Source organism: Apodemus sylvaticus, chromosome 20 (genome assembly GCF_947179515.1).
Source record: "Apodemus sylvaticus chromosome 20, mApoSyl1.1, whole genome shotgun sequence".
Classification (NCBI taxonomy): domain Eukaryota; kingdom Metazoa; phylum Chordata; class Mammalia; order Rodentia; family Muridae; genus Apodemus; species Apodemus sylvaticus.
In genome coordinates, this window is record NC_067491.1 from 59,457,727 (window position 1) to 59,480,305 (window position 22,579).

A 22,579-nucleotide genomic window follows, 5' to 3' on the forward strand; every position below is an offset into this window, starting at 1 on the left:
ACGCTTAGTCATACACGCAACACCAAATCTTTTCGAGTTACAACGTGTTGTTTAGGAAAAACAAGATAATTTTGCACAATGTGTCATTTCTTCTCATAAAGTTTATGTATTTCTAATATATTCATATTTATCTTTACTCTGCAACACTGAATTTCGTTATAACGTGGTATTCCTACATATTCTTTTGAGAGAACACTCTCCTGTGCGTTCTCTTTAAATGCTGCACGCTTAGACATACACACAACACCAAAGCTTTTCAAGTTACAACGTGCTGTTTAGGAAAAACAAGATAATTTCACACGATGCGGGATTTCCTTAAAACGTGGTATTCTGATATATTTTTTCGAGAGAAGAAAACTCTCCTGTGCCTTCTCCTTTGAGGATACACGCTTAGACATACACGCAACACCAAATCCTTTCGAGTTACAACATGTTGTTTAGGAAAAACAAGATAATTTTGCACGATGCGTTATTTCTTCTCGTAAAGTTTAAGTATTTTTAATATGTACGTATTTGTCTTTACTCTACAACACTGTATTTCCTTATAACGTGGTATTCGTACATATTCTTTCGAGAGAAAATTCTCCTGTGCATTCTCTTTTTAGGCTATATGCTTAGACATACACGCAACACCAAAGCTTTTTGATTTACAACGTGTTGTTTAAGAAAAACAAGATAATTTCGCACAATGCGGGATTTCCTTAAAACGTGGTATTCTGACATATTTTTTTCGAGAGAAAACTCTGCAGTGCGTTCTCTTTTGAGGCTCCAAGCTTACACATACACCCAACACAAAATCTGTTCGAGTTACAACGTGTTGTTTGGAAATAACAAGATAATTTTTCACGATGCGTTATTTCTTCTGGTAAAGTTTAAGTATTTCAAATACGTACGTATTTGTCTTTACTGTGCAACACTATATTTCCTTATAACGTAGTATTCTTACATATTCTTTCGAGGTAAAACTCTGCTGTGTGTTCTCTTTTGAGGCTGCATGCTTACACAAAAACGGAACACCAAAGCTTTTCGAGTTACAACAAGTTGTTTAGGAAAAACAAGATAATTTCGCACGATGCCGGATTTTCTTAAAACGTGGTATTCTGAAAAATTATTTCTAGAGAAAACTCTCCTGTGCGTTCTCTTTTGAGGCTACATGCTTAGACATACACGCAACACAAAGCTTTACGAGTTAAAACATCTTGTTTAGGGAAAAAAAAGATAATATCCCACAATGTGGGAATTCCTTAAAACGAGGAATTCTGACATATTTTTTTGAGAGAAAACTCACTTGTGTGTTAGCTTTTGAGGCTACAAGCTTAGACATACACGCAACACCATATCTTTTCGAGTTACAATGTGTTGTTTAGGAAAAACTAGATAATTTTGCACGATGCTTTATTTCTTCTCATAAAATTTAAATATTTCTAATATGTACGTATTTTTCTTTACTCTGCAACACTGTATTTCCTTGTAAAGTGGTATTTTACATAATCTTTCGAGAGAAAACTCTCCCGTACATTCTCTTATGAGGCTACAAGCTTAGACATCCATGCAACAACAAATCTTTTGAGTAACAATGTGTTGCTTAGGAAACACAAGATAATTTTGTACGATGCGTTATTTCTTCTCTTAAAGTTTAAGTATTTCCAATACGTACGTATTTGTCTTTACTCAGCAACAGTGTATTTCCTTATTACGCGGTATTCTTACATATTCTTTCGAGAGAAAACTCTGCTGTGGTTTCTCTTTTATGTCTGTGCGCTTAGACAAAAACGCAACACCAAAACTTTTCGAGTTACAACAATTTGCTTAGGAAAAACAAGATAATTTCACACGATGAGGGATTTCCTTAAAACATGGTATTCTGACATACTGTTTCGAGAGAAAACTCTCCTGTGACTTCTCCTTTGAGGCTACACGCTTAGATATACATGCAACACCAAATCTTTTCGAGTTACAACGTGTTTTCTAGGAAATACCAGATAATTTTGTGCGATGCCTTATTCTTCTCATAAAGTTTAAGTATTTCTAATACGTACGTATTTGTCTTTACTCTGCAACACTGTATTTCCTTATAACGTGGTATTCTTACGTATTCTTTCGAGAGAAAATTCTTCTGTGCATTCTCTTTTGAGGCTACACGCTTAGACATACATGCAACACCAAATCTCTTCGAGTTACATCATGTTTTTTAGGAAATGCAAGATAATTTTTTATGATGCGTAATTTCTTCTTGTAAAGTTTAAGTATTTCTAATATGTACAAATTTGTCTTTACTATGCAACACTGTATTTCCTAGTAACGTGGTATTCTTCCATATTCTTTCGGGAGAAAACACTCCTGTGGGTACTCTTTTGAGGCTACACACTTAGACATACAGGCAACACCAAAGCTTTTCAGGTTAAAATGTGTTGTTTAGGAAAAACAAGATGATTTCGCATGGTGCGGGATTTCCTTAAACGTGGTATTCTAATATATTTTTTGAGAGAAAATTCTCCTGTGTGTTCTCTTTTGCGGCTACACGCTTAGTCATACACGCAACACCAAATCTTTTCGAGTTACAACGTGTTGTTTAGGAAAAACAAGATAATTTTGCACAGTGTGTCATTTCTTCTAATAAAGTTTAAGTATTTCTAATAAATGCATATTTATCTTTACTCTGCAACACTGTATTTCGTTATAACGTGGTATTCCTACATATTCTTTTGAGAGAACACTCTCCTGTGCGTTCTCTTTTGAGGCTGCACGCTTAGACATACACGCAACACCAAAGCTTTTCAAGTTACAACGTGTTGTTTAGGAAAAACAAGATAATTTCGCACGATGCGGGATTTCCTTAAAACGTGGTATTCTGACATATTTTTTCGAGAGAAGAAAACTCTCCTGTGCCTTCTCCTTTGAGGATACATGCTTAGACATACACGCAACACCAAATCCTTTCGAATTACAACGTGTTGTTTAGGAAAAACAAGATAATTTTGCACGATGCGTTATTTCTTCTCGTTAAGTTTAAGTATTTTTAATATGTACGTATTTGTCTTTACTCTGCAACACTGTATTTCCTTATAACATGGTATGCGTACATATTCTTTCGAGAGAAAACACTCCTGTGCGTTATCTTTTGAGGCTATACGCTTCGACATACACGCAACACCAAAGCCTTTCGAGTTACAACTTGTTGTTTAAGAAAAACAAGATAATTTCGCACAATGCGGGATTTCCTTAAAACGTGGTATTCTGACATATTTTTTTTGAGAGAAAACTCTGCTGTGCATTCTCTTTTGAGGCTACAAGCTTACACATACACGCAACACAAAATCTTTTCGAGTTACAACGTGTTGTTTGGAAATAACAAGATAATTTTTCATGTGTGTTACTTCTTCTGGTAAAGTTTAAGTATTTCAAATACGTACGTATTTGTCTTTACTCTGCAACACTATATTTCCTTATAACGTAGTATTGTTACAAATTCTTTCGACGTAAAACTCTCCTGTGTGTTCTCTTTTGAGGCTGCAAGCTTAGACAAAAACGGAACCCCAAAGCTTTTCGAGTTACAACAAGTTGTTTAGGAAAAACAAGATAATTTCGCACGATGCCGGATTTTCTTAAAACGTGGTATTCTGACAAATTATTTCTAGAGAAAACTCTCCTGTGCGTTCTCTTTTGAGGCTACATGCTTAGACATACATGCAACACAAAGCTTTTCGAGTTAAAACATCTTGTTTAGGAAAAAAAAGATAATATCCCCCAATGCGCTATTTCCTTAAAACGTGGTATTCTGACATATTTTTTCGACAGAAAACTCACCTGTGTGTTTGCTTTTGAGGCTACAAGCTTAGACATACACGCAACACCATATCTTTTCGAGTTACAATGTGTTGTTTAGGAAAAACAAGATAATTTTGCACGATGCTTTATTTCTTCTCATAAAATTTAAGTATTTCTAATATGTACGTATTTTTCTTTACTCTGCAACACTGTATTTCCATGTAAAGTGGTATTTTACATAATCTTTCGAGAGAAAACTCTCCCGTACGTTCTCTTATGAGGCTACAAGCTTAGACATCCATGCAACAACAAATCTTTTGAGTAACAATGTGTTGCTTAGGAAACACAAGATAATTTTGTACGATGCGTTATTTCTTCTCTTAAAGTTTAAGTATTTCCAATATGTACGTATTTGTCTTTACTCTGCAACACTGTATTTCCTTATAACGCGGTATTCTTACATATTCTTTCGAGAGAAAACTCTGCTGTGGTTTCTCTTTTAAGTCTGTGCGCTTAGACAAAAACGCAACACCAAAACTTTTCGAGTTACAACAATTTGCTTAGGAAAAACAAGATAATTTCGCACGATGAGGGATTTCCTTAAAACATGGTATTCTGACATACTGTTTCGAGAGAAAACTCTCCTGTGAATTCTCCTTTGAGGCTACACGCTTAGACATACACGCAACACCAAATCTTTTCTAGTTACAACGTGTTGTATAGGAAATACCAGATAATTTTGTGTGATGCCTTATTCTTCTCATAAAGTTTAAGTATTTCTAATACGTACGTATTTGTCTTTACTCTGCAACACTGTATTTCCTTATAACGTGGTATTCTTACATATTCTTTCGAGAGAAAACTCCCCTGTGCATTCTGTTTTGAGGCTACACGCTTAGACATTCATGCAACACCAAATCTTTTCGAGTTACAACATGTTTATTAGGAAATGCAAGATAAATTTTTATGATGCGTAATTTCTTCTTGTAAAGTTTAAGTATTTCTAATATGTAAAAATTTGTCTTTACTATGCAACACTGTATTTCCTTGTAACATGGTATTCTTCCATATTCTTTCGGGAGAAAACACTCCTGTGGGTACTCTTTTGAGGCTACACACTTAGGCATACAGGCAACATCAAAGCTTTTCAAGTTAAAATGTGTTGTTTAGGAAAAAGAAGATAATTTCGCACGTTGCGGGATTTTCTTAAACGTGGTATTCGAATATATTTTTTGAGAGAAAACTCTCCTGTGTGTTCTCTTTTGAGGCTACACGCTTAGTCATACACGCAACACCAAATCTTTTCGAGTTACAACGTGTTGTTTAGGAAAAACAAGATAATTTTGCACAATGTGTCATTTCTTCTCATAAAGTTTATGTATTTCTAATATATTCATATTTATCTTTACTCTGCAACACTGAATTTCGTTATAACGTGGTATTCCTACATATTCTTTTGAGAGAACACTCTCCTGTGCGTTCTCTTTAAATGCTGCACGCTTAGACATACACACAACACCAAAGCTTTTCAAGTTACAACGTGCTGTTTAGGAAAAACAAGATAATTTCACACGATGCGGGATTTCCTTAAAACGTGGTATTCTGATATATTTTTTCGAGAGAAGAAAACTCTCCTGTGCCTTCTCCTTTGAGGATACACGCTTAGACATACACGCAACACCAAATCCTTTCGAGTTACAACATGTTGTTTAGGAAAAACAAGATAATTTTGCACGATGCGTTATTTCTTCTCGTAAAGTTTAAGTATTTTTAATATGTACGTATTTGTCTTTACTCTACAACACTGTATTTCCTTATAACGTGGTATTCGTACATATTCTTTCGAGAGAAAATTCTCCTGTGCATTCTCTTTTTAGGCTATATGCTTAGACATACACGCAACACCAAAGCTTTTTGATTTACAACGTGTTGTTTAAGAAAAACAAGATAATTTCGCACAATGCGGGATTTCCTTAAAACGTGGTATTCTGACATATTTTTTTCGAGAGAAAACTCTGCAGTGCGTTCTCTTTTGAGGCTCCAAGCTTACACATACACCCAACACAAAATCTGTTCGAGTTACAACGTGTTGTTTGGAAATAACAAGATAATTTTTCACGATGCGTTATTTCTTCTGGTAAAGTTTAAGTATTTCAAATACGTACGTATTTGTCTTTACTGTGCAACACTATATTTCCTTATAACGTAGTATTCTTACATATTCTTTCGAGGTAAAACTCTGCTGTGTGTTCTCTTTTGAGGCTGCATGCTTACACAAAAACGGAACACCAAAGCTTTTCGAGTTACAACAAGTTGTTTAGGAAAAACAAGATAATTTCGCACGATGCCGGATTTTCTTAAAACGTGGTATTCTGAAAAATTATTTCTAGAGAAAACTCTCCTGTGCGTTCTCTTTTGAGGCTACATGCTTAGACATACACGCAACACAAAGCTTTACGAGTTAAAACATCTTGTTTAGGGAAAAAAAAGATAATATCCCACAATGTGGGAATTCCTTAAAACGAGGAATTCTGACATATTTTTTTGAGAGAAAACTCACCTGTGTGTTAGCTTTTGAGGCTACAAGCTTAGACATACACGCAACACCATATCTTTTCGAGTTACAATGTGTTGTTTAGGAAAAACTAGATAATTTTGCACGATGCTTTATTTCTTCTCATAAAATTTAAATATTTCTAATATGTACGTATTTTTCTTTACTCTGCAACACTGTATTTCCTTGTAAAGTGGTATTTTACATAATCTTTCGAGAGAAAACTCTCCCGTACATTCTCTTATGAGGCTACAAGCTTAGACATCCATGCAACAACAAATCTTTTGAGTAACAATGTGTTGCTTAGGAAACACAAGATAATTTTGTACGATGCGTTATTTCTTCTCTTAAAGTTTAAGTATTTCCAATACGTACGTATTTGTCTTTACTCAGCAACAGTGTATTTCCTTATTACGCGGTATTCTTACATATTCTTTCGAGAGAAAACTCTGCTGTGGTTTCTCTTTTATGTCTGTGCGCTTAGACAAAAACGCAACACCAAAACTTTTCGAGTTACAACAATTTGCTTAGGAAAAACAAGATAATTTCACACGATGAGGGATTTCCTTAAAACATGGTATTCTGACATACTGTTTCGAGAGAAAACTCTCCTGTGACTTCTCCTTTGAGGCTACACGCTTAGATATACATGCAACACCAAATCTTTTCGAGTTACAACGTGTTTTCTAGGAAATACCAGATAATTTTGTGCGATGCCTTATTCTTCTCATAAAGTTTAAGTATTTCTAATACGTACGTATTTGTCTTTACTCTGCAACACTGTATTTCCTTATAACGTGGTATTCTTACGTATTCTTTCGAGAGAAAATTCTTCTGTGCATTCTCTTTTGAGGCTACACGCTTAGACATACATGCAACACCAAATCTCTTCGAGTTACATCATGTTTTTTAGGAAATGCAAGATAATTTTTTATGATGCGTAATTTCTTCTTGTAAAGTTTAAGTATTTCTAATATGTACAAATTTGTCTTTACTATGCAACACTGTATTTCCTAGTAACGTGGTATTCTTCCATATTCTTTCGGGAGAAAACACTCCTGTGGGTACTCTTTTGAGGCTACACACTTAGACATACAGGCAACACCAAAGCTTTTCAGGTTAAAATGTGTTGTTTAGGAAAAACAAGATGATTTCGCATGGTGCGGGATTTCCTTAAACGTGGTATTCTAATATATTTTTTGAGAGAAAATTCTCCTGTGTGTTCTCTTTTGCGGCTACACGCTTAGTCATACACGCAACACCAAATCTTTTCGAGTTACAACGTGTTGTTTAGGAAAAACAAGATAATTTTGCACAGTGTGTCATTTCTTCTAATAAAGTTTAAGTATTTCTAATAAATGCATATTTATCTTTACTCTGCAACACTGTATTTCGTTATAACGTGGTATTCCTACATATTCTTTTGAGAGAACACTCTCCTGTGCGTTCTCTTTTGAGGCTGCACGCTTAGACATACACGCAACACCAAAGCTTTTCAAGTTACAACGTGTTGTTTAGGAAAAACAAGATAATTTCGCACGATGCGGGATTTCCTTAAAACGTGGTATTCTGACATATTTTTTCGAGAGAAGAAAACTCTCCTGTGCCTTCTCCTTTGAGGATACATGCTTAGACATACACGCAACACCAAATCCTTTCGAATTACAACGTGTTGTTTAGGAAAAACAAGATAATTTTGCACGATGCGTTATTTCTTCTCGTTAAGTTTAAGTATTTTTAATATGTACGTATTTGTCTTTACTCTGCAACACTGTATTTCCTTATAACATGGTATGCGTACATATTCTTTCGAGAGAAAACACTCCTGTGCGTTATCTTTTGAGGCTATACGCTTCGACATACACGCAACACCAAAGCCTTTCGAGTTACAACTTGTTGTTTAAGAAAAACAAGATAATTTCGCACAATGCGGGATTTCCTTAAAACGTGGTATTCTGACATATTTTTTTTGAGAGAAAACTCTGCTGTGCATTCTCTTTTGAGGCTACAAGCTTACACATACACGCAACACAAAATCTTTTCGAGTTACAACGTGTTGTTTGGAAATAACAAGATAATTTTTCATGTGTGTTACTTCTTCTGGTAAAGTTTAAGTATTTCAAATACGTACGTATTTGTCTTTACTCTGCAACACTATATTTCCTTATAACGTAGTATTGTTACAAATTCTTTCGACGTAAAACTCTCCTGTGTGTTCTCTTTTGAGGCTGCAAGCTTAGACAAAAACGGAACCCCAAAGCTTTTCGAGTTACAACAAGTTGTTTAGGAAAAACAAGATAATTTCGCACGATGCCGGATTTTCTTAAAACGTGGTATTCTGACAAATTATTTCTAGAGAAAACTCTCCTGTGCGTTCTCTTTTGAGGCTACATGCTTAGACATACATGCAACACAAAGCTTTTCGAGTTAAAACATCTTGTTTAGGAAAAAAAAGATAATATCCCCCAATGCGCTATTTCCTTAAAACGTGGTATTCTGACATATTTTTTCGACAGAAAACTCACCTGTGTGTTTGCTTTTGAGGCTACAAGCTTAGACATACACGCAACACCATATCTTTTCGAGTTACAATGTGTTGTTTAGGAAAAACAAGATAATTTTGCACGATGCTTTATTTCTTCTCATAAAATTTAAGTATTTCTAATATGTACGTATTTTTCTTTACTCTGCAACACTGTATTTCCATGTAAAGTGGTATTTTACATAATCTTTCGAGAGAAAACTCTCCCGTACGTTCTCTTATGAGGCTACAAGCTTAGACATCCATGCAACAACAAATCTTTTTGAGTAACAATGTGTTGCTTAGGAAACACAAGATAATTTTGCACGATGCGTTATTTCTTCTCTTAAAGTTTAAGTATTTCCAATACGTACGTATTTGTCTTTACTCTGCAACAGTGTATTTCCTTATAACGCGGTATTCTTTCATATTCTTTCGAGAGAAAACTCTGCTGTGGTTTCTCTTTTGAGGCTGCGCGCTTAGACAAAAACGCAACACCATAGCTTTTCGAGTTACAACAATTTGCTTAGGAAAAACAAGATAATTTCACACGATGAGGGATTTCCTTAAAACATGGTATTCTGACATACTGTTTCAAGAGAAAACTCTCCTGTGACTTCTCCTTTGAGGCTACACGCTTAGACATACATGCAACACCTAATTTTTTCGAGTTACAACGTGTTGTTTAGGAAATACCAGATAATTTTGTGCGATGCCTTATTCTTCTCATAAAGTTTAAGTATTTCTAATACGTACGTATTTGTCTTTACTCTGCAACACTGTATTTCCTTATAACGTGGTATTCTTACATATTCTTTCGAGTGAAAATTCTCCTGTGCATTCTCTTTTGAGGCTACACGCTTAGACATACATGCCACACCAAAGCTTTACGAATTATAACATGTTGTTTAGGAAAAACAATATAATTTTGCACAATGCATCATTTCTTCTTGTAAAGTTAAATATTTCCAAGAAGTACGTATTTGACTTTACTCTGCAACAGTGCATTTCCTTATAACGTGGTATTCTTACATATTCTTTCAACAGAAAACTCTCCTGTGCATTCTCTTTTGAGGCTGCGCGCTTAGACGAAAACGCAACACCAAAGCTTTTCGAGTTACAACGTGTTGTTTAGGAAAAACAAGATAATTTCGCACGATGCGGGATTTCTTTAAAACGTGGTATCCTGACATATTGTTTCGAGAGAAAACACTCCTGTGCCTTCTCCTTTGAGGCTACTCGCTTAGACATACATGCAACACCAAATCTTTTCGAGTTACAACGAGTTTTTTAGGAAATGCAAGATAATTTTTTATGATGCATAATTTCTTCTTGTAAAGTTTACGTATTTCTAATATGTACAAATTTGTCTTTACTATGCAACACTGTATTTCCTTGTAACGTGGTATTCTTCCATATTCTTTCGGGAGAAAACATTCCTTTGGATACACTTTTGAGGCTACACACTTAGACATACAGGCAACACCAAAGCTTTTCAAGTTAAAATGTGTTGTTTAGGAAAAACAAGATAATTTCGCAAGATGCAGGATTTCCTTAAACTTGGTATTCTAATATATTTTTTGAGAGAAAACTCTCCTGTGTGTTCTCTTTTGAGGCTACACGCTTAGTCATACACGAAACACCAAATCTTTTCGAGTTACAACGGGTTGTTTAGGAAAAACAAGATAATTTTGCACAATGTGTCATTTCTTCTCATAAAGTTTAAGTATTTCTAATAAATTCATATATATCTTTACTCTGCAACACTGTATTTCGTTATAACGTGGTATTCTTACATATTCTTTTGAGAGACCCCTCTCCTGTGCGTTCCCTTTTGAGGCTGCACGCTTAGACATACACGCAACACCAAAGCTTTTCAAGTTACAACGTGTTGTTTAGGAAAAACAAGATAATATCGCACGATGCGGGATTTCCTTAAAACGTGGTATTCTGAAATATTTTTTCGAGAGAAGAAAACTCTCCTGTGCCTTCTCCTTTGAGGATACACACTTAGACATACACGCAACACCAAATCGTTTCGAGTTACAACGTGTTGTTTAGGAAATACAAAATAATTTTGCACGATGCGTTATTTCTTCTCGTAAAGTTTAAGTATTTTTAATATGTACGTATTTGTCTTTACTCTGCAACACTGTATTTCCTTATAACGTGGTATCCGTACATATTCTTTTGAGAGAAAAGTCTCCTGTGTGTTCTTTTTTGAGGCTATACACTTAGACATACACGCAACACCGAAGCTTTTCGATTTACAACGTGTTGTTTAAGAAAAACAAGATAATTTCGCACAATGCGGGATTTCCTTAAAACGTGGTATTCTGACATATTTTTTCGAGAGACAACTCTGCTGTGCGTTCTCTTTTGAGGCTACAAGCTTACACATACACGTAACACCAAATCTTTTCCAGTTACAACGTGTTGTTTGGGAATAACAAGATAATTTTGCACGATGCGTTATTTCTTCTGGTAAAGTTTAAGTATTTCAAATATGTACGTATTTGTCTTTACTCTGCAACACTATATTTCCTTATAACGTAGTATTCTTACATATTCTTTCGAGGTAAAACTCTCCTGTTTGTTCTCTTTTGAGGCTGCACGCTTAGAAAAAAACGGAACACTAAAGCTTTGCGAGTTACAACAAGTTGTTTAGGAAAAACAAGATAATTTCGCACGATGCCGGTTTTTCTTAAAACGTGGTATTCTGACATATTATTTCTAGAGAAAACTCTCCTGTGCGTTCTCTTTTGAGGGTACATGCTTAGACATACACGCAACACCAAAACTTTTCGAGTTAAAACATCTTGTTTAGGAAAAACAAGATAATATCCCAAGATACGGATTTCCTTAAAACGTGGTATTCTGACATATTTTTTCGAGAGAAAACTCACCTGTGCGTTCGCTTTTGATGTTACATGCTGAGACATACAAGCAACACCAAATCTTTTCGAGTTACAATGTGTTGCTTAGGAAAAACAAGATAATTTTGCACGATGCTTTATTTCTTCTCATAAAGTTTAAGTATTTCTAAAACGTACGTATTTTTCTTTACTCTGCAACACTGTATTTCCTTGTAACGTGGTATTCTTACATAATCTTTCGAGAGAAAACTCTCCTGTATGTTCTCTTATGAGGCTACAAGCTTAGACATCCACGCAACAACAAATCTTTTTGAGTTACAATGTGTTGCTTAGGAAAAACAAGTTAATTTTGCACGATGCGTTATTTCTTCTCTTAAAGTTTAAGTATTTTCAATATGTACGTATTTGTCTTTACTCTGCAACACTGTATTTCCTTATAACGCGGTATTCTTACATATTCTTTCGAGAGAAAACTCTCCTGTGCATTCTCTTTTGAGGCTGCGCGCTTAGACAATAACGCAACACCAAAGCTTTTTGAGTTACAACAATTTGCTTAGGAAAAACAAGATAATATCGCACTATGAGGGATTTCCTTAAAACATGGTATTCTGACATATTGTTTTGAGAGAAAACACTCCTGTGACTTCTCCTTTGAGGCTACACGCTAAGACATACACGCAACACCAAATTTTTTTGAGTTACAACGTGTTGTTTAGGAAATACCAAATAATTTTGTGCGATGCCTTAATCTTCTCATAAAGTTTAAATATTTCTAAAACGTACGTATTTGTCTTTACTCTGCAACAATGTATTTCCTTATAACGTGGTATTCTTACATATTCTTTCGAGAGAAAACTTCCCTGTTCATTCTCTTTTGAGACAATACGCTTAGACATACATGCAACACTAAAGCTTTACGAGTTACAACGTGTTGTTTGGGAAAAACAAGATAATTTTGCACGATGCATCATTTCTTCTTGTAATGTTTAAGTATTTCCAATATGTACGTATTTGTCTTTACTTTGCTACACTGCATTTCCTTATAACGTGGTATTCTTACATATTCTTTCAAGAGAAAACTCTCCTGTGCATTCTCTTTTGAGGCTGCGCACTTAGACGAAAACACAACACCGAAGCTTTTCGAGTTACAACGTGTTGTTTAGGAAAAACAAGCTAATTTCGCAGGATGCGGGATTTCTTTAAAACGTTGTATCCTGACATATTGTTTCGAGCGAAAACACTCCTGTGCCTTCTCCTTTGAGGCTACTCGCTTAGACATACATGCAACACCACATCTTTTCGAGTTACAACGTGTTTTTTAGGAAATGCAAGATAATTTTTTATGATGCATAATTTTCTCTCGTAAAGTTTAAGTTTCTAATATGTACAAATTTGTCTTTACTATGCAACACTGTATTTCCTTGTAACGTGGTATTCTTCCATATTCTTTCGGGAGAAAACACTCCTGTCAGTACTGTTTTGAGGCTACACACTTAGACATACAGGCAACACCAAAGCTTTTCAAGTTAAAATGTGTGTTTTTGGAAAAACAAGTTAATTTCGCATGATGCGGGATTTCCTTAAAAGTGGTATTCTAATATATTTTTGAGAGAAAACTCTCCTGTGTGTTCTCTTTTGAGGCTACATTGTTAGTCATAGACGCAACGCCAAATCTTTTCGAGTTACAACGTGTTGTTTAGGAAAAACAAGATAATTTTGCAGAATGTGTCATTTCTTCTCATAAAGTTTAAGTATTTCTAATAAATTCATATTTATCTTTACTCTGCAACACTGTATTTCGTTATAACATAGTATTCATACATACTCTTTTGAGAGAACACTCCCCTGTGCGTTCTCTTTTGAGGCTGCATACTTAGACATACACGCAACACCAAAGCTTTTCAAGTTACAACGTGTTGTTTAGGAAAAACAAGATAATTTCGCACGATGCGGGATTTCCTTAAAACGTGGTATTCTGATATATTTTTTCGAGAGAAGAAAACTCTCCTGTGCCTTCTTTGAGGATACACGCTTAGACATACACGCAACACCAAATCCTTTCGCGTTACAACGTGTTGTTTAGGAAAAACAAGATAATTTTGAACGATGCTTCATTTATTCTCATAAAGTTTATGTATTTCTAATACGTACGTATTTGTCTTTACTCTGCAACACTGTATTTCCTTGTAACGTGGTATTCTTACATATTCTTTCGAGAGAAAACTCTGCTGTGCGTTCTCTTTTGAGGCTATACACTTAGACATACACGCAACACCAAAACCTTTTCGAGTTACCACGTGTTGTTTAAGAAAAACAAGATAATTTCGCACAATGCGGGATTTCCTTAATACGTGGTATTCTGACATATTTTTTGAGAGAAAACTCTGCTGTGCGTTCTCTTTTGAGGCTACAAGCTTACACATGCACGCAACACCAAATCTTTTCCAGTTACAACGTGTTGTTTGGGAATAACAAGATAATTTTGCGCGATGCGTTATTTCTTCTGGTAAAGTTTAAGTATTTCAAATATGTACGTATTTGTCTTTACTCTGCAACACTATATTTCCTTATAACGTAGTATTCTTTCATATTCTTTAGAGGTAAAACTCTCCTGTGTGTTCTCTTTTGAGGCTGCACGCTTAGACAAAAACGGAACACCAAAGCTTTTCGAGTTACAACAAGTTGTTTAGGTAAAACAAGATAATTTCGCACGATGCGGGATTTTCTGAAAACGTGGTATTCTGACATATTATTTCTAGAGAAAACTCTCCTGTGCGTTCTCTTTTGAGGCTAGACGCTTAGACATACACTCAACACCAAAGCTTTTCGAGTTAAAACATCTTGTTTAGGAAAAAACAAGATAATATCCCACAATGCGTGATTTCCTTAAAACGTGGTATTCTGACATATTTTTTCGAGAGAAAACTCACCTGTGCGTTCGCTTTTGAGGCTACATGCTTAGACATACACGCAACACCAAATCTTTTCGAGATACAATGTGTTGTTTAGGAAAAACAAGATAATTTGGCACGATACTTTATTTCTTCTCATAAAGTTTAAGTATTTCTAATAAATATGTATTTGTCTTTACTCTGCAACACTGTATTTCCTAGTAACGTGGTATTCTTAAATATTCTTTCGAGAGAAAACTCTCTTGTACGTTCTCTTCTGAGGCTACAAGCTTAGACATCCATGCAACAACAAATCTTTTTGAGTTACATTGTGTTGCTTAGGAAAAACAAGATAATTTTGTACGATGCTTTATTTCTTCTCTTAAAGTTTAAGTATTTCAAATACGTACGTATTTGTCTTTACTCTGCAACACTGTATTTCTTATAACGCGGTATTCTTACATATTCTTTCGAGAGAAAACTCTCCTGTGCATTCTCTTTAGAGACTGCGCGCTTAGACAAAAATGCAACACCAAAGCTTTTCGAGTTACAACAATTTGCTTAGGAAAAACAAGATAATTTCGCACGATGAGGGATTTCCTTAAAACATGGTATTCTGACATATTGTTTCGAGATAATACTCTCCTGTGACTTCTCCTTTCAGGCTACATGCTTAGACATACACGCAACACCAAATCTTTTCGAGTTACAACGTGTTGTTTAGGAAATACCAGATAATTTTGTACGATGCCTTATTTCTTATTATATAGATTAAGTATTTCTAATACATACGTATTTGTCTTTACTCTGCAACACTGTATTTCCTTATAACGTGATATTCTTACATATTCTTTCGAGAGAAATCTCTCCTGTGCATTCTCTTTTGAGGCTACACGCTTAGTCAAACACGCATCACTAAATCTTTTCGAGTTACAACGTGTTGTTTAGGAAAAACAAGATAATTTTGCACGTGTCATTTCATCTCATAAAGTTTAAGTATTTCTAATAAATTCATATTTATCTTTATTCTGCAACACTGTATTTCCTTATAATGTGGTATTCTTACATATTCTTTTGAGAGAACACTCTCCTGTGCGTTCTCTTTTGAGGCTGCACGCTTAGACATACACGCAACACGAAAGCTTTTCGAGTTAAAACGTGTTGTTTAAGAAAAACAAGATAATTTCGCACGATGCGGGATTTCCTTAAAACGTGGTATTCTGAAATTTTTTTCGAGAGAAAACTCTCCTTTACGTACTCTTTTAAGGCTACATGCTTAGACATACACGCAACACCAAATCTTTCCGAGTTACAACATGTTGTTTAAGAAATAGAAGTTAATTTTTTATGATGCTTTATTTCTTCTAGTAATGTTTAAGTATTTCTAATATGTACGTATTTGTCTTTAATCTGCAACACTGTATTTCCTTGTAACGTTGTATTCTTACATATTCTTTCGAGAGAAAACTCTCCTGTGCCTTCTCTTTTGAGGCTACACGCTTAGACATACACGCCACACCAAATCTTTTCCAGTTACAACGTGTTGTTTAGGAAAAACTAGATAATTTGTACGATGCGTTATGTCTTCTCGTAAGTTTAAGTATTTCTAATATGTACGTGTTTGTCTTTACTCTGCTAAATTGTATTTCCTTGTAACGTGGTATTCTTACATATTCTTGCAAGAGAAAACTCTCCTGTGCATTCTATTTTGAGGCTACACACTTAGACATACACACAACACCAAACATTTTTGAGTTAAAACATGCTGTTTAGGAAAAACAAGATAATTTCACACGATGCAGGATTTCCTTAAAACGTGGTATTCTGACATATTTTTTCGAGAGAAAATTCTCCTGTGGGTTCTCTTTTGAGGCTACACGTTTAGACATACATGCAACACCAAATATTTTCGAGTTACAACGTGTTGTTTAGGAAATACAAGTTAATTTTGTATGATGCGTTATTTCTTCTCTTAAAGTTTAAGTATTTCTAATACATACGTATTTGTCTTTAATCTGCGACACTGTATTTACTTATAACGTGGTATACTTACGTATTCTTTTGAGAGAAAACTCTCCTGTGCGTTCTCTTTTGAGGCTACATGCTTAGACATACACGCAACACCAAAGCTTTTCGAGTTACATCCTGTTGTTTAGGAAAAACAAGATAATTTCGCACGATGCGGGATTTCCTTAAAACGTGGTATTCTGACATATTTTTCGAGAGAAAACTCTCCTGTGCATTCTCTTTTGAGACTACCAGCTTAGGCATACATGTAACACAAAATCTTTTCGAGTTCCAACGTGTTGTTTAGGAAAAACAAGATAATATTGCAGGATGCCTTATTTCTTCTCATAAAGTTTAAGTATTTCCAATAGGTACGTATTTGTCTTTAATCTGCAACACTGTATTTCCTTATAACGTGGTATTCTTACATATTCTTTTGAGATTAAACTGTGCTGTGCGTTCTCTTTTGAGGCTACACATTTAGACATACATGCAACACCAAAGCTTTTCGAGTTAAAACGTATTGTTTAGGAAGAGCAAGATAATATCGCACAATGCTTGATTTCCTTAAAACGTGGTATTCTGACATATTTTTTCTAGAGAAAACTCTCCTGTGCATTCTGTTTTGAGGCTACACGATTAGTCATACAGACAACACCAAATCTTTCCGAGTTGCAACGTGTTGTTTAGGAAAAACAAGATAATTTTGCATGATGCTTTATTTCTTCTTGTAAAGCTTAAGTATTTCTTATATGTTTGTATTTGTCTTTACTCTGCAACACTGTATTCCATTATAACATGGAATTCTTACATATTCTTTCGAGAGAAAACTCCTGTGCGTTCTCTTTTGAGGCTACACGCTTAGACATGCACGCAACACCAAAGCTTTTTGAGTTAAAACTTGTTGTTTAGGAAAAACAAGATAATTTTGCATGATGCGCTATTTCCTTAAAACGTGGTATTCTGACATAATTTTTCGAGAGAAAATTCTCCTGTGGGTTCTCTTTTGAGGCTACACATTTAGACATACACACAACATGAAATCTTTTCGAGTTACAATGTGTTGTTTAAGAAAAACAACATAATTTTGGACGATGTTTTATGTCTTCTTGTAAATTTTAAGTATTTCTAATACGTATGTATTTGTCTTTACTCTGCAACACTGTATTTGCTTATAAAGTGGTATTCTTACATATTCTTTCGAGAGTATACTCTCCTGTGCGTTCTCTTTTGAGGCTACACGCTTAGACATACACGCAAGACCAAAGCTTTTCAAGTTACAACGTGTTGTTTAGGAAAAAGAAGACAATTTTGCACGATGCTTAATTTCTTTAAAAACGGGGTATTCTGACATGTTTTTTTGAAAGAAAACTCTCCTGTGCGTTCTCTTTTGAGGTTAGAAGCTTAGGCATACACGTAACACCAAATCTTTTCGAGTTACAACATGTTATTTAGGAAAAACAAGATAATTTTGCACGATGCGTTATTTCTTCTCGTAAAGTTTAAGTATTTCCAATATGTACATATTTGTCTTTAATCTGCAATACTGTATTTCCTTATAACGTGGTATTCTTACATATTCTTTAGAGTGAAAACTCTCCTGTGCATTCTATTTTGAGGCTACACGCTTAGACATAAACGGAACATCAAAGCTTTTCGAGGTAAAAAATGTTGTTAAGGAAAAACAAGATAATTTCGCACGATGCAGGATTTACTTAAAACATGGTATTCTGACGTATTTTTTCAAGAGAAAACTCTCCTGTGCGTTCTCTTTTGTGGCTACAAGCTTAGACATACACGCAACAACAAATCTTTTCGAGTTACAACGTGTTGTTTAGGACAAACAAGATAATATTGCACGATGCGTTATTTCTTCTGTTAAAGTTTAAGTATTTCCAATACGTACGTATTTGTCTTATTCTGCAACACTATATTTCCTTATAACGTGGTATTCTTACATATTCTTTCGAGAGAAAACTCTCCTGTGCATTCTCTTTTGAGGCTACGCGCTGAGACATACAAGCAACAACAAAGCTTTTCCTGTTACAATGTGTTGTTTAGGAAAAAACAGATAATGTCACATGATGCAGGATTTCCTTATATTTGGTATTCTGACATATTTTTTCGAGAGAAAATTCTCCTGTGGGTACTCTTTTGAGGCTACACGTTTAGACATAAATGCGACACCAAATCGTTTCGAGTTACAATGTGTTGTTTAGGAAATATAAGATAATTTTGTACGATGCGTTATTTCTTCTCATAAAGTTTAAGTATTTCTAATTCGTACGTATTTGTCTTTACTCTGCAACACTCTATTTCCTTATAACCTGGTATTCTTACATACTCTTTCTGAGAAAACTCTCCAGTGCGTTCTCTTTTGAGGCTACACGCTTAGACATACACCCAACACCAAAGCTTTTCGAGTTACAACATATTGTTTAAGAAAAACAAGATAATTTTGCACGATGCGGGATTTCTTTAGAACGTGGTATTCTGACATATTTTTTCGAGTGAAAACTCTCCTGTGTGTTCTCTTTTGAGGCTACTCTCTTAGACATACACGCCACTTCAAATCTTTTCAAGTTACAACGTGTTGTTTAGGAAATACAAGATAATTTTGTATGATGCGTTATTTCTTCTCGTAATGTTAAACTGTTTCTAATATGTACATATTTGTCTTTAGTCTGCAAATCTGTATTTCATTGTCATACATATTGTTGCAAGAGAAAACTCTCCTGTGCATTCTCCTTAGAGGCTACTCACTTAGACATACACGCAACAGCAAAGCTTTTCGAGTTCAAACATATTGTTTAGGAAAACCAAGATAATTTCGCACAATGCAGGATTTACTTAAAACGTCGTATTCTGACATATGTTTTCTAGAGAAAACTCTCCTGTGTGTTCTCATTTGGGGCTACACACTTAGACATACACGCAACACCAAATCTTTTTGAGTTACAACGTGTTGTTTAGGAAAAACAAGATAATTTTGACTATGCGTTATTTCTTCTTGTAAAGTTTAAGTATTTCTAATAAGTACATACATGTCTTTACTCTGTAACACTGTATTTCCTTATAATGTCGTATTCTTACATATTCTTTCGAGAGAAAATTCTCCTGTGCGTTCTCTTTTGAGGCTAAACACTTAGGCATACACACAACACCAAAGCTTTTCGAGTTACAACGAATTCTTTAAGAAAAACAAGATAATTTTGCACGATGTGGGATTTCCTTAGAACGTGGTATACTGACATATTTTTCAAAAGAAAACTCTCCTTTGCATTCTCTTTTGAGGCTACAAGCTTAGACATACACGTAACACAAACTCTTTTCGAGTTACAACGTTTTGTTTAGGAAAAACAAGATAATTTTGCATGATGCGTTGTTTCTTCTCATAAAGTTTAAGTATTTCCAATACGTACGTATTTGTCTTTACTCTGCAACACTGTATTTCCTTATAACGTGGTGTTCTTACATATTCTTTCGAGAGAAAACTCTCCTGTGCGTTCTCTTTTGAGGCTGCACGCTTAGACATGCACGCACCACCAAAGCTTTATGAGTTACAACAAGTTGTTTAGGAAAAACAAGATAATTTCGCATGATACGGGATTTTCTTAAACGTGGTATTCTGATATATTTTTTCGAGAGAAAACTCCCCTGCGTGGTCTCTTTTGAGGCTACATGCCTAGACATACACGCAACACCAAAGCTTTTCAAGTTACAACGTGTTGTTTAAGAAAAACAAGATAATTTTGCGCGATGCAGGATTTCCTTAAAACGTGGTATTCTGGCATATTTTTCCGCGATAAATTTCTCCTGTGGGTTCTCCTTTGAGGCTACATGTTTAGACATACACACAACACAATATCTTTTCGAGTTACATTGTCTTGTTTAGGAAATATTAGATAATTTTGTAGGATGCGTTATTTCTTCTCGTAATGTTTAATTATTTCTAATATGTACATATTTGTCTTTACTCTGTAAAACTCTATTTCCTTGTAACGTGGTATTCTTATATATTCTTGCGAGAGAAAACTTTCCTGTGCATTCTCTTTTGAGGCTACACACTTATACATACACGCAACACCAAAGCTTTTCAAGTTAAAACATGTTGTTTACGAAAAACAAGATAATTATGCACGATGCAGGATTTCCTTAAAACGTTGTATTCTGACATATTTTTCGAGAGAAAATACTACTGTGGGTTCTCTTTTGAGGCTACACTTTTAGACATACACACAACACGAAATCTTTTCGAGTTACAACATGTTGTTTAGGAAATACAAGATAATTTTGTACGGTGCTTTATTTCTTCTGGTAAAGTTTAAGTATTTCAAATACGTACGTATTTGTCTTTACTCTGCAACACTATATTTCCTTATAACGTAGTATTATTACATATTCTTTCGAAGTAAAACTCTCCTGTGTGTTCTCTTTTGAGGCTGCATGCTTAGACAAAAACGGAACTCCAAAGCTTTTTGAGTTACAACAAGTTGTTTAGGAAAAACAAGAATTTCGCACAATGCGGAATTTTCTTAAAAGGTGGTATTCTGACATATATTTCTAGAGAAAACTCTCCTGTGCGTTCTCTTTTGAGGCTACACGCTTAGACATACATGCAAACCAAAGCTTTTCGAGTTAAAACATGTTGTTTAGGAAAAACAAGATAATATCCCACGATGCGGGATTCCTTAAAACGTGATAATCTGACATATTTTTTCGAGAGAAAACTCACCTGTGCGTTCGCTTTTGAGGCTACACGCTTAGACATACACGCAACACCAAATCTTTTCGAGTTACAATGTGTTATTTAGGAAAAACAAGATAATTTTGTACGATGCTTTATTTCTTCTCATAAAGTTTAAGTATTTCTAATACATACGTATTTGTCTTTATTCTGCAACACTTTATTTCCTTGTAACGTGATATTTTTACATATTCTTTCGAGATAAAAATCTCCTGTGCGTTCTCATTTGAGGCTACACGCTTAGACATACATGCAACACCAAAGATTTTCGAGTTATAACATGTTGTTTAGGAAAAGCAAGATAATTTTCTTACGATGCGGGATTTCCTTAAAACATGGTATACTGACATTTTTTCGAGAGAAAACTATCCTTTGCGTTCTCTTATGAGGCTACAAGCTTAGACATCCACGCAACAATAAATTTTTTCGAGTAACAATGTGTTGCTTAGGAAAAACAAGATAATTTTGCACGATGAGTTATTTCTTCTCATAAAGTTTAAGAATTTCCAATACATACGTATTTGTCTTTACTCTGCAACACTGTATTTCCTTATCACGTGGTATTCTTACATATTCTTTCGAAAGAAAACTCTCCTGTGCATTCTCTTTTGAGGCTGCGCTCTTAGACAAAAGCGCAACACCAAAGCTTTTCTTGTTACAACAATTTGCTTAGGAAAAACAAGATAATTTCGCACGATGCAGGATTTTTTTAAAACATGGTATTCTGACATATTGTTTCGAGAGAAAACTCTCCTGTGACTTCTCCTTTGAGGCTACACACTTAGACAAACACGCAACACCAAATCTTTTCGAGTTACAACGTGTTGTTTAGGAAATACCAGATAATTTTGTATGATGCCTTATTTCTTCTCGTATAGTTTAAGTATTTCTAATACGTACATATTTGTCTTTACTCTGCAACACTGTATTTCCTTATAACGTGGTATTCTTACATATTCTTTCAAGGTAAAACACTCCTGTGTGTTCTCTTTTGAGGCTGCATGCTTAGACAAAAACGGAACGCCAAAGCTTTTCGAGTTACAACAAGTTGTTTAGGAAAAACATGATAAATCGCACGATGCGGAATTTTCTTAAAACGTGGTATTCTGACATATTATTTCGAGAGAAAACTCTCCTGTGTGCTCTCTTTTGAGGCTACATGCTTAGACATACACGCAACACCAAAGCTTTTCGAGTTAAAACATGTTGTTTAGG